Below are 12,720 nucleotides of genomic sequence, written 5' to 3' on the forward strand. Positions count from 1 at the left end.
TTACAGACCAACGAAGTGCTAATATAATTGCATTCTACAAAGCTTAACAAACATCAAATCCAATATTTACATTGTATTTACATTACATTCTAAATAAACTTCTAACACATACACCAACTACACTACTACGAAGTCACTAAATAAAAAAACACACCAATTACAAAAGTCCAATCCATATTCTCGATATCGCCGGGTCTCTTCTTGACCTCTTTCTCCTTCCTTCCACTTCATTTTTTCTTGCTTGTAGATCCAACTCTATGCATTGATTACTACCTGACCACTTGAAATACTTGCAGTAAGATAATCTCTGATTATTTTATACATAGACTAAAGAATGTTGGATTTATGTCATATTATCAATTTATTAAATATGCTACATTACAAGTCATGTAGTAGAAATACCAAGCAAAGAATTGCTATTACCCTGACAATATTGCCTAACAAGTACCATCTATATATATATATATATATATAGATTAATTAATATGCTTGAACCTATATTAATATTAAATACATGGTATGGACCGACCTCCTCTTTCTTTTAATTAATTCCTAATGCATGCAAGCACATGCATTACACTCCATTTAATTAAGAAATCATACCCAAATTAAGAAAGAACTAAATACCTCATGATAATATATTGTTTTGTAATCGTGATTAGGGATAATCAGCTAATTCTTTGGTAGTGTTATACGATGGGGATGTTTCTAGAGACTTAAGGGCTAGTCTTGGCTTAATTAACATAGATGATATAGTAATCATATTAATAGAAATCAAAGAAGAAAAGCATTGACATCTTGTAAACACTAACAAATTATTTGAGACAGATGAATTTAGGGTAAACTTTGCTCTCTAGCAGTAAAATGAAGAACTTTGATCTTAAATATGGGCATCGATCTCACTTACATTGAAGAGCTTAACCGTGAAACAAGAGCAAATTAAATATGGCTATGTAATTAAGCAAGTAGGGTAAAGATAATAATATGAACATATAATATCTCTCTTCCTACTCCCTCTTTCTTTTTCTTTTTTTTTTCTTTATATATATATATATATATATATATATATAAAAAGAAAAAAAACAGCTGGCTGCACGATTTATATACAAGCCAATTACTCCAATATTGCTAAATTAAGTGTGGAGCATATTCGCTGCTGGTGATATATTTTTATTGTTGCGTTTCTTTAAGTTGTTTATATTTGCTGCTGGTAACTAATAAAGCACATGTTGTGATTTTTTTAAGTTGTTCTGCGTCAGGGGAGGGCTGAGAGACAACCGAGAGAGGGATATTTTTTGTAAATAAAAGTATCTACTAGAGAAACCAGAACTCATGCCTATTTTGGATATACTGATTTCACAATTTCACAAGCTCAAATATGAGATTACAGATTTCAAAAACCTAAATCTTGGATACCAGATTTCAAACTAATATCTATGAAATCAACTAAGTGTAATGAAACAAGATAACATAGAAAAAATAGAATATTAGAAACGGTGTAAAATCCCTAAAAATAAAAAGATTAAGCCTTAAAAATATTATTACATACCGTCGAAATGGGAGAGACAGCTGCGTCAAAGGAGGGCTGAGAGACAATCGAGAGAGGGCTTCCGGTGCCACTACGTGGGAGAGGGTTGTGGCAACTAAGGGAATGGTTGATAGGGGCTTCAGCTGCTGAGGAGAAATATGAATCCGATGGAGATCAACGAAGCCATGAGAGGAGAAACATCACGAAGGGATAGGGGGGAGGCGATTGGGCTGCAACCTAAGGATGTAAATCAAATGGTGTCGTTTCTCCAATCACAAAAACGACACCATTTCATTAAAGGAACCTGCCACCTCAACAGCTCTCTGAGCCGATTGTGTGCCATTTGTTAATACCGACTGTATTCAACGTTTTTCTTTTATTTGAGTAGGTGCAAAATCTAAATAAAATAAAAGAGTATGAGCTATTTTTCCTTGTTAGAACATTTTTTCAATTATAATGAAAATAAGTTCTTTACACTTGTTCAGATAAGGATGCATTGCTACATGTAATGGATGCCAATTGCAGACATGCCATTGTTCCCTCAGCACCCCCTCCATGATGGCCTATGTCTTGTTGATGTAGGATGTGCAAAATTTGTGTCACAATATTGTTTAATTCCGAAAAGATTGAATTTCTTATCGTTTACCACACAAATGATCTAGACTTAGTCAATACCATAAACACAGACATGTAAGAGCCTAGATGGTTAAATGGATTTTGCCTTTGAAGATCTGTCAGATAGGATTTAAATGCAGCCGGCACTACAAGAAAAATAACCTTTTGCGACCAATTTATAGCAACGAAAAGACTATTAGCAACCAATGCCCTTTTTCTTGTAGTGCTGTGGAGTTTTATTTATCACTTTTCCTCTAGAAAATCCTACATATTTATTATTTTTTTATAAAATTATTTATCTTATTCTTGTTTTGTTAGAAAATGTGTACAATGGATTAATCGGTAGTTATTAATGCTTGCTAAATACGTTATAATTATAACAAGATATGAGTAATTAGTAAGTAATTGGCGATTTGTATTTAAGCTTTCTAATATAGTAATCTGTTCTTGCCTGATTGACAAAAAAAATAAAATAATAAAGAGTCCAATTTTTTAATTCCTTACGAGTAATCGGTTACTAATTGGTGATTTGTACAAACAAGTGCATTCTAATGTCAAGTTTGTAAATACTCCACAATTAAAGGGTCTTGCACAAAGTTAACATGAATTAATGTTCTTTTAAAAAAATATGATCCTGAATTAATCTTTAGAAAAATGCTTTAACTACAAAGTAATTCCATAAAAGTAAAATCGTAAATTAATGTGATTTGATATGGTAAGTTATAAATATTTTTATTATAAAGTAGATCTAACGTATCGTATAAAGTCATATCAATTTGTATATTTATTTTTTCATGATATTTACAATTTCATCTAGCATTGGGAGAGACCTAACATTTAAGTGTTTAAATAAACAAGAATTCCAACTTACTTTTCCCTTCTATTTTTTTTCCCCTTCTATTTCAAAAAATAAATTCATGATGAGTTGCCTAGAAGGCCTTCCAAATTAGTGAATAAATTTTATGTATGAAGTCCAATATTTTCCAAGAAAAGAAATAGAAAATTTAATCAAGACCTATATTTGAGTGCTGTAAAAGTTGATGGCCATGGTTATTCATCTTGCTCTTGCTAGCTACAGCTTATCTGTTTGCAACAAAAGCTCTTGCATACTTTCTGTACCATAACTGGGATCGCTTCTCTCTTAGCAGGAAAGCAAAAATTCAATTGATTCTCAAGGCCGGATTTCTTTCCAACTTGAAGGTCAGCCAGATATATAGTTCACATCCAATACATACATGTACATCTCATGCAAATAAAGACTTTGTCAACCTCTAAACCCATTTCCTCTGTCGCCTAACAGCCCAATCTCCTATTCCTAGCACCCCCATTTGTTTCTCTCTTTCTTCCTCTCTCTATCTCTCTCTGTCTCTCTATCATTTATATCAAGAGCGAGAGAACGAGTCTGTAGGAATTCCCACCAAATCCTTTCGGTAGGAACCATTGGGTGGATTTTTCCCAAAGGCACGATCCTAGCCCAATGGATAGTGATACCCTATCCGGAACTAGGCTGAAACCCACTTGACCTCTTGATGGCCCACCCAAGAAGCAGTCGGGCCCACCCAAGAATGGGCATGGGTGTCAGGTTGAGCTAGCCTCAACCTGGAAAGCATAGGACCTTCTCCCCCCTTCTTTTCAGATAGAGAAGAGAGAGCATGCTATCTCAATGGGACTTTACACTTTGGCTTTGTCTGGCCACGCTGCATTAATTGTCCACACCAGAAAGTCACATCGCATTAAATGAGTTATGCTAAGGGGCGTCCCCTTGCTCAGCGCAGGGTATAGGTCACTGACCTCGGACACAGTTATAAAGGCAGCCCTCTAGACGCCAATGAAGGGGGGGGTCTTGAACTCTAAGATAACTCCATCTTCTCGTTAACTCTTAGCTAACTTGAGTATCAAAGGCTCCATTCGGCAACCCCCATAGTTGCTGGACCCGTGAGTTGTTTCGTGTGTGCAGGAATAGGTTGAAAACCATAATCGCCAACGATCCGGTCCAAAGACGCATGAAACACGTCGTTAACACCAATAATCTTTCTAATTATAAGCCAGTTTGGAGGAAAACTGTCATTCTTCAATTTACTGTTTATAATTATAAAGCAATATTCAATCTGGTTGAACAAAGTCTGCAATTTCTTCTTTCTTGTTCTTCCTTTAAGGTAGTAGCATTTAATTAGTTGTCGTCACCCAACTACTATATACATATATATATAATTTGACACACATATTCACTTACTTCCTACCAATTTAGTTTTATTTATTTAAAATATCATTTCATCTCAACATCTAAATACTATTAAAAAATAAACACTTTTTAATTTCAAATTTTTAAATTTTTAATTTTCATCTAATCATTATAACTTCACCAAACTTCCAAATGAAATACAAAAAATAATTCATTGTTTTCAAATCCCAAAACAAAAGTAACATTAAAAAATTATATTCTAACAATATTTTAACTTTATAATATTTTTATTCAACTTTTTCTCTTATTTAAATTTTTCTCTTTGATTTCTCAAAACCTTATAAAATATCTTAACTCAAACTATTTTATTACTATTTACAAACTATCTCAATACTATTTATATATTTTTTATCTCATTTCATTTATCTATTTAACCAAACGAGACTTTAGTCAAAGTTGGTAGGTGGTTTAAGACATCTTTTTACAACTTTTGAATAAAGTAATCTAATTTAGAACATCATTTCTTAACTATCAAATACCTTAATCAATTTTATGCGCAAGTTGCAAAAGCTCTCTGATCATAAAACTTCTGTTCATATTAGTTATTATTTTCCTAATTGCACTTTTCACATTCAAACTATATATCATGACCCTTTTTGAAGTTTCAAATATAAATTACGAAAAACTGAATTTGTACCCAAAGAAATAGCATATATTTCCAATTGGTCAAGTGGCACATTCTTGACAATAATTTTAAATAGAAGCTACAAAGTAAAACGTATGTGTACTTTATTTTCCTGTGTTTACTAAAATCTTTCATTAGGAAAATTAAGATCTCCTACAATTTTTTTATACAAACACTTTTTACCATTCAAAAAGCGATAGACATGATATCACGTGGACTCTACTTCTAAATGTTGGGGTTCAAGTACTATTTAATATATATATATATATATAACAAGATTAAAGAAACCATCGAATTAAGAATGACGAATACATGATTAAACTTGCCCCATATCCTACCAAGATGTCATTTTTTACATGATAATAAAATTGTGCCCAGAACATTTTTGTATATATGTCTTTTAAAGTAAGCAAGTCAAACTCATTTAATGTTTTCTTTTTAATCTTTTTCATCGATAGAGATGAATGTAGCTAACTTCATCAAAAAGATAGTTAAGAGGTTTCAAGGATAGTAAATACACAGTAAGGACAAGAGCTTCTTATGTATTTCCCAGAATGTTCTTTGACAATACCTAAACTTGTTTGATCTTCTTCTAGCACAAACATGCATTGCAAGTATGCCGGTCAGCCAACGTGCAACCATTTACATGGTTATAAACTAAAGTCATTCTGCATAAAACAAAGGTCAGAACCTGATACCCACTAATTAATTGTCCGTATGAACTTTAGACTTAAATTGGAAGTTTTCAACGTAGGAGGATTGAAGATTTATCACGCCGAGTACCTACTAATTCAACACGTTTCGATCTCTCCACACTAATAAAGTCATTTGAAGATATGATCCAGCGATTTTTAATTTGGAGTTTTTGCCAATTACAAACATGGTGGTAAGACCTATCATAATTACCAATATTGGAGAACATCTGGGAAGATTTGAGTATGAATTTTGTATTGAGTCCCAGATGTACTCCAAGCGATGTGGATTCTGTCTTCGTGGTCGTTGATTCATTTTTTAAGATGGTACATTTATGCCTTGTCGGAAGATATCATATGCTTCAAACATAACCCATCTCTTCTTCAAGGAAGTCATCCGTCTCCATGGAATTCCTAACATGATCACCTCTGATTTTTGGATCACTCTTATGGAAAATGTTCGACACATCCCTCAAATACAGTAGCACTTGCGCCCCCCAAATAGATGGTCCAATAGAAGTGACCAACCACATATTAGGCAACATGATTTGGTGCATCTCAGATCTCAGGGGACGAACCAACATAGTGGGACTTTAACCTCCCAAATGTAGAGTTTGCCTTCGACAACATGCACAATTAATCAATTGAGAAAATTCCATTTGAAACTGTTTATACTCGGCCGCGAAACATACCTTAGACCTCCTGGTCCCGCTTCCCAAGCTCTTTGGTTTGAGTATGGCAACAGAAATCATGGTTAACAAATCAAGCAACTTCATTCTGGGCTTTGTCACAATTCAGGGATAGCTAACCATGACAATTGTTTCCTTAATATTTGAAGTGGTGGAAGATCCAGCACGACGCTAGCAAGACATCCTTCATCATTACTATTTCCTTTTTTATTTATCTATATTCCATAAGAAGAAAGCTTTCCTTATTAAGGTCAATAGTTTCCAATGTTATATATTGACCTCCGCTATTGTTATGAATGGGGCATTGATATATTGAAATAAAGAAAGAGATGGTGTTGTTTTAGAACAAGTTTCATTCAGTTGGAAGGCATAGTTATTCCGCTGCACTTCTTACCTTCCACAATAAAGGATTTTGCACTTTATCATTCCATATATTCACATGCATTTTGTCACAATCGGACAATTCAATACTTTGTAACAATCTGATGTGGCTTTCATTCAATTGCAGTATTTTTTATATTTCTGCAAATCTTTATAATGAATTGCATTCTTGAACATTTACGTAGCTCTGGTCTTTCTACAAGTTTCTGACAACCGCGCACCACAAGTCTAGTTAGTCCAATGAATCCTTTGATGCTTATGGGAAGGCTAATTATTTCATTTCTCGATAGATCCAATGCTTAGTGGACACGTAAGTAAAGATGGTAAAGAAACTTGATACTGGAAAAAAAATCTGATTCTGATTGGGAACAACTAATTTGAAGATTCAACACCTGAAATGCCAGGTGCTCCCTATTGCTTGAATTCATTGGAGGCTCCAGTTCATGGAGTTGTTCTTCACTTGATGCCATCTTTTCTTCCATTGTTGTAGACTCAATAAGCAGAAGGGATTGTCCATCATCCCTCATCTTCTGTGTAATATTTGTACAACCACCAATACAAAACTCAAATAAATGTTGCTACTGAATGCAAGCAATTGGGAGAAGCATAATGCTTTTGTAGTCATATAGATTTAAAAACTCAAGTCGAACGAGGTTTGTTATGGACCTGGTTGGGAAATTGTTGTAATGTGAAAAATGCAATGAATGAATGCTGTGTTTAATGAATGAATGGAATGGATCTTCTTTTGTTTCTGTTGTGATGTTGAATGGAGTTGCAGCCTTGTAATAAGGAAACCAGAGAAATGTAAGGAAATGCTTCAGAAATGGAATAAAATCACGTAGGGAAGGTGTTTGATCGAAGTTGCCATAGACTCATACTCATACGTATGTGATAAGGGAAACCTTCGAGGGCATCCAACCTCCATACATCAGACCAAGCTTTTACAGAATACCTTTCCACTTCCTGCTCCCTCTCTCATAGTCTCCCCTGGAATAACAACCCACCCACTCACAAAATAACACGTAAAGATGGAAATAACTAACTATTGACAGTAAGAAAAATGCCAGACTACAAGCAAATAACGTAAACTTCTTTAAACAAAACAGTATGCTCCATGTGGACTAAATGGTGCGTTGAGTCCCATTATTTCTTCAAGTTCAAATGGTGCATATCGAGTTCCCTTCACTTTACAACCTCTTCCATCAGTTCATAGAACCTCCTCCTTCGAACATATCTTCTTCCTCACGATAGCAAGTCTCCATCTCTTACCTGGCCTCCATTCTTCATCTTCGTAAGGGTCATAACAAGGTTCTTGATGGATAAAGATAGTTCTTCTATTGCAGAGCCACCTAGATCCAATCTACTAAAAGATTCCATTTTACACTCAATTTTAGGAAAATTACGAAAGCTTGAGCAATTGTGAAGTCTAAGTTGAAGTAAAGATCTCAACTTGAGACTTTTTAGAAGAATTTGGAGTTTGGAGCATCTCTCAAAACTCAAATCAGAAATATTTTCCAGGGATCCAATGGAATCATGGACCTCAACTAGTCTTCTACAATATTCGACAATCAAATCCTTCAAATTTGAGGTGCTTGAAAGATTCTAAATTTTTTTTACGAATTTACAATCATGGAAAGTCATAGTCGTTAAATTCTGTAAAAGAACAAAAGAAAAAAGAAAAAAACTTGAATGGAGTTTACTACATAATTTAAAGAAAGTCGTTGATAAATTATAATTGTACGTACCCTTGAATCTATGCCCTAACTCCTTGACGAAGCTATGATGCATTCTAAACACAATGAGTTTTTTCCCTTGGAAATTACATGACAAAATCTGATCAATCAAATACTCTTAACTTGTCGAAAAGATAATTTTTTTGAAAGTAGATCATTGAATTCATTCAATAAACCGAAGTTACAAGTGTGACTTATCAATACAGGATTAACCAGACTATAAGCCAACCTACGCATCTGCTCTGAAGCATCCCCGCATACATAGTAGCAGACATTGTCTTAACTTCTGAACCTCTCCTAATCGAGATAAGATAGCGCTCTGTATTAACAGAGAGGAAAGACCCCCTCCATCCTCCCAGGGAGATGGAGTACAGCACGCTGACACCATGGACCCCAAGTCCAATAGCCCAATTCCACAATATTAAACTAAATATCAAACTACAATGCAAAACAAACCATAAAAAAAACAAAACCCCAAGCACCGGCCTGAACCCCGACAGCACACCTACCGCAGGCATCAGCTGCACGAGCCCAGAACGGCACGAGCACCCAGCTCACGCATGGACAAACAGCCTCTGCTATAGAGACCGATTATACGATCACCAGCCATAACATCGCCCGTCACTCTCGATCAACTCTTACCCTGGATTGTGTCCGATCAAGCAGCTCATTACCTCACTCGGGTAAAAACACTAATGGCCCCCACAACGTTGGCTTTTCATCCACTACACTGTACGTACCCCTACGCCACTACAGCACATGACACCCTTATGCCCCAACAGCGCATCTGCCCATTCTCTGAGCAAAAACACGTTTCGCCCCACTGTCAACCGTTTTGCACAGCAACGTACAGCAGCTTCGTACACCAATCCTCTGGGCAACTACTTACAGGCTACATACAGCAAGCTTGAGCAGCTCCGTATGTACGAGCTTGAGCAGCTCATTAGCAAGCTGAAAACGCTACGGCAGCAAGTTTAGCCACCCTGGACGCCGCGGTGGATGGAACTTCTCCCCTCTACCCACTGTCGTCGAGGACCTTATTTCCAGAACTATGAAATAAAAGCTAAACAGTACTAGCAAAACCAAATCTAAACGACAGAAAAAAGCCTAGAAAAGAACACAGAATAGAAAACAGAAAAACTAAACAAATAAACACTGAAAAGCATCAAACGAAAACCAATTGCGCCACCCCCATTCCGACCACCTTCCACGAGGATCTCCACCATGAGTATCGCATGGCTTCACCCCAGAAAGCTCCATGAAACTCCCATGTAATCCAGCGTGCCTCCCGAAAAAACACCTCTGTTTTCCATGGATAAAACAGAGCCACTTGAACCCCGCGGTAACACCCTTAAACAACATGCATACCGTAGCTGCTGAGCACATAAAACCATGGCTCTACTCACACTGAGACCCTCCCCTTTGCCACCACGCTCAGCTACGTGGTTATCCATGATGGTTCCTCTTTGAATCGAAAACGCATTCACAGCCAAGCACCGACTCCGAGCCCTCCACAACCTCGTGTAAAGACGTCTTCATCACGTCCGAATGAAGTAAAAATAGTAGACAGCTCCAACGACGTAAAAACTGGTAGAAGATTCCATCTGTATCCCAACGACGTCAAAGCCTTCCACCTCCATCGTATAATAAGCCTTCATCACGTCCGAATGAGAGAAAAAATTAGACGGCTCCGATGTCCTTGACTGAGGACTTTCAGGCCACCATGATCACCGCTAATCGACGCTTATTGATGAAACTGAAAACTAACAGAAGACAAACAAAGAGATTTGGAGGGAGGAGGAGCTACGGCTCCCCCCCCGGAACGGTTTTCTCCTTTTTTCTTTTAGAGAGAAGGAGGAGCTTCTCTCACTAGCTGGAGGTCCCATGTCGAAAAGATAATTGAGTCTAAGAAAATTGTGCATTATGATTTATATACACTCTTAAGTCTTTTCATATGTGCAAATGCTTTTGGATGCAAGCTTATTTTGTTTGGCCTTGATATAAGAGAATGAATAAGACTTTCAGCAAAATTAGTAAATAAAGTTGTTCACAAATCACAACTTGCTAAAGTTAATAATTTTATAGTTGACGGTATATTATTTCAAGAAAAAAACCTCCATCCTTATCTTTACATGCTATTTTTATTTTTGATATTTTAAAAATAACTAGTATTTATCGATTACTAAAATTTGCAACACTAAATATTCAAACGTAAAAACTATCTTTTCTTTCCCAACTTATGTACACTCTTTTAATTTTCATTAAACAAACGCTAGGTTATACAGGAGACAATAGACACTAGATTTCACTTTTAGGAAACAAAATAAATGTAGAACCAAAGATTTTTTTTACTCTTACTATACTTTCTTCTAACACTTCACGGATATCCTCACGAAACTATAGTCTGCCAAGTTTGCTAGGTTTTTTGGGTGATTCTAGTTGAACAATTTCTCTACTCATATCTTGTAGCAAGTCATGCATCTAAACATATTCATTAAGGCCTTCAATAGTAATAAGACACTTGTCTATAAGCCTCTTGATACTATGAACAGGACAAAAACCACAATTATAAAATATTTTCTTGACATTAGGCAAATGATCTCCTTAAAAAGGAAAATGTAATATCAAGGAACATTTCCTTCTAAGTATGATCCAATCCTTCATATATAACTTACTAGGAGTATTTTTTGAATATTTTCATTGGGAAAGCTTTTATACTTATCCAATGCACTTCTCTATTAATGTATATTTTGACATTTCAGATAAGAACCTAGCACTGTTAAAGCTAGTGGAAGAAATTAAGCATATTTTATTATTTGTTTAGAGAGTTCCACATAAACTCAAGTGGTTTATGCTTCTTGAAAGTATGCACGCTAAACAGCTGAAGAGCTTCATGATTATCATCCAAAATCTTCAACTTGTATTCCGAATCAACTTTAAACATTTTGAATAAATGTTGATCTCTTGTTGTTTTGATAATTCTACTTTTTAAACAAAATCAAGCACGATCTCTAACTAATTTTTCTAAGTGGCCCAAGTCATCTATATCATCAAGAACTAGTAGAACCCTTTTAGAGCAAAGTGCATGCTTAATCACATTGATTCCTTTGTCAGTATAATGAACATCCAAACTTGTTCCTAAGATCTCATAAAGAAGTATATTTTGAAGTTGAATCAGACTTTTTGCTTGTTTTGAAGTTTCTCTAATATTTCTCAAGAAATAATTTCTTTCAAATTGAGAAGAAATACTATTATAAATATCATTTGAAATAATTGTCCTAACAGTTCCATCGGTTCCATATATCCCTACCACGCGTATAATATCATTCATTCCGACACTTAAATGCTTATAAATATATCTTATGTAAGATCTATCCAAATTAGATACTTGGCAATACTTAAAGGTGTTTGGTTACTATTAATTGTTGAGTCCATCAACGGAATGATTTTTTGGATAAATTGTGCCTCATCCCTATCAATAAAAAAAAGAGAAGAAAATTTTAAAAAGAGTTAAAGACATTTCACAGATAAATGACATATAAATATGATTGAGTTAAAATATATTATTTTTCTATTTATTTCTCCATATACGACAAATAAGTAACAATAGTACATAATTTTTTTTCCCTTTTTAATTTTCTCCATAGATTGTGCATTTGTCGTGCCCTTGTGCCATTGTCAAACTTACATTTTCTTATATTTTCATTCTTTTGTATGCATTAACAAACTTTTTTATGACGATTTTCTTTCTAGTCTCTTGAATTTGTCCCTTCGGAGGGCTATCCCAGCTTATAAACTGAGATTTTTAATTTGTTTTCAAATATAAGATGAGACGAGATAAGATGAGATGAGATAAGTTGAGATAAGTTAAATAAAATATTATTAAAATATATCATTTTTGTATTAGAATTTAAAAAAATTATATTGAGATTTGAAAAAGTTGTATTGAAATTTTATTTTATATAGAGATTTAAAAAAATTATAATAATTAAGATAAGATGAGATAAAAATTTTGTAAAAACAAACTAGGCGTCAGCAAACAGTCCTCTTTTGAGTCGATTTCCAAATTTTTGCAGGGTTTAAAATCGAATATAACTAATCGTACGTTGGGGTCGATTCGTCAGATTTATTGCGACGATCAAAATTGTTGGAAAAAAATTTTCTTGCGACGCTGTAATTTCTGTCGCTATACATTGTGTGGGGGCACCAAATATT

At 34.9% G+C, this 12,720-nt stretch overlaps 2 long non-coding RNA genes across 2 annotated transcripts in view; one reads left to right on the forward strand and one right to left on the reverse strand.

The window, feature by feature from the left end:
• The window catches only part of LOC122296392, a 103,566-nt gene that overhangs the window by 48,082 nt on the left and 42,764 nt on the right, over positions 1-12,720 (forward strand). The gene's annotated exons all lie outside the window — the stretch shown is intronic.
• LOC122296394 lies at positions 5-1,759 on the reverse strand. The gene is made up of 2 exons (XR_006238481.1): positions 1,550-1,759; positions 5-273 (listed from the first exon to the last, which is right to left on the reverse strand). It is a non-coding gene; the product is annotated as an uncharacterized LOC122296394 (long non-coding RNA).

Source organism: Carya illinoinensis, chromosome 15 (assembly GCF_018687715.1).
Source record: "Carya illinoinensis cultivar Pawnee chromosome 15, C.illinoinensisPawnee_v1, whole genome shotgun sequence".
NCBI lineage: Eukaryota > Viridiplantae > Streptophyta > Magnoliopsida > Fagales > Juglandaceae > Carya > Carya illinoinensis.